The sequence below is a fragment of the Gossypium hirsutum genome, chromosome D01 (genome assembly GCF_007990345.1).
Source record: "Gossypium hirsutum isolate 1008001.06 chromosome D01, Gossypium_hirsutum_v2.1, whole genome shotgun sequence".
Lineage (NCBI taxonomy): Eukaryota > Viridiplantae > Streptophyta > Magnoliopsida > Malvales > Malvaceae > Gossypium > Gossypium hirsutum.
This window is the reverse complement of record NC_053437.1, coordinates 36790973-36792642: the sequence shown is the minus strand read 5'-3', so window position 1 is coordinate 36792642 and position 1670 is coordinate 36790973. Positions and strand designations below refer to the sequence as shown.

The following is a 1670-nucleotide window of genomic DNA, read 5'->3' as shown; positions in this document are numbered from 1 at the left end:
GTGCTTATGCAAGAAGGAAATGTTGTGACATATGCATCTTGCTAGCTCAAGTCGCATGAAAAGAATTTTCCAAACAATGACTTAAAGCTCGCAGTGGTAGTGTTGGCATTAAAGATCTAGACACACTACCTTTATGTGGAAAAGTGTCGTGTGTTTTTAGACCATAAGAATGTGGTGGAGTTTTAACCTTAACTGGAAAACTTTTTGGTGTGGTTCTGTATTCATCATGGGTGTTGATTCTTCAAACTACTCTGCTACGGTTGTGCCTCAATAGGGATCACAAGAATAGGATTTTGCACTGTGGGAGATTCAACTTCTTATTGAACTTCCTTCTAATTTTGGACAACAACAAGCTCACTTTTAGTTTCAATAGTTATTGGTTCAACACCTTTCCACTCCTCAAAGTGATAGTTTTACACTGCTCTTTGCCTGTGCTATTAGGATTCTTTGTATCATGTGGCAAAGCAACCTGAGGTCTTTTTCTTAGCTCATTCGCTAACTGTCTCATCTGGTTCTCTATATTCCTTAGAGTTGCATTGTTATTAGCATATTTGTTTTCAATAACTTCTCCAAACTATTTGAAGACTCAGCTAGCTGAGGTTTCTGTGTCTCTTGAGAAAACCCTGGCAAATGATTTGATTGTGAGGCATATAGGAATCACCTAGACTGGCCCCTTGATTACTCCAGGAGAAATTAGGATGATTTTCCATGTAGGATTGTAATGATTTGATTATGGACTTGGACCATTCCTTTTTGATGTTGGTTTCCTACATAGTAGATAGATTCTGGGTTTGACGGATAATCTTCAAATGCATGACCATCACCATAGTATACATACGTGATGTTCTCAACTAAATTTTTTGTTGACCTATCATGTTAGTGTTGCATGATTAATAGAAATATTTTAAGCATGAAAGTCATAGTAGATACTTGAGCTACTAAAGACGTAAGAGCGTCGACTTCATGAACTCTTGCCACTTTTCTTCTTATGGCTGCTCGATTGGTTGGCTACTGATAGTTATTACTTGAAATTCTTTCAAGAATATCGTACGATTCATTGTATGAGTTTGAAAGAAGAACTTTGTTAGCTGAAGTGTCTATCACCATTCTTGTGTGAGCATTGAGACCATTGTAAAAAGTCTCCAATTAGATGCAATGAGGAATACCATGATGAAGGGATTTTTCATAAAAATTAATTAAATCATTCCCAAGCATCATACAAGGACTCGTCCTCAGATTGTTAAAAAGTAGTAATTTCATTTTTGAGCTTATAATTCTTACTTGGTGGAAATACTTCATCAAAAACGTTTCGCCAATTCTTTCCATGTGGAAATAGAACCAAGCGATAAGGAATTCAACCATGCTCATGCATAATATCGCATTGAATATGAGAAAGCTTCAATCTTAAGGCATCTTTAGATACTCTTGATAACTTAAAAAAGTCGCTTACTTCCATAAATAAGCAAGGGTTAAATGCGGATCTTCAATAGGCATCCCACTGAATTGTCTCATTGTTGCAACATCTAGAACATCACTGTTTTAACCCGAATTGAGGGCCTGAATCTCGGGTCTTATATTCCCTAGATTGAGTTCACTAAATAGGGGCACAACATGCTACTGAATAGCTCTATCTCTGTCATCAGCAACAAGAATCAGATTACGAGTACTAC

The 1670-nt window shown here is 36.8% G+C and overlaps 1 non-coding gene across 1 annotated transcript; it reads left to right on the top strand.

The window, feature by feature from the left end:
- Positions 1-1162: 1162 nt before the first annotated feature.
- On the top strand, positions 1163-1270 carry LOC121214348 (small nucleolar RNA R71). The gene has a single exon (XR_005909931.1). It is a non-coding gene; the product is annotated as a small nucleolar RNA R71 (small nucleolar RNA).
- The last annotated feature ends 400 nt before the right edge of the window (positions 1271-1670 follow it).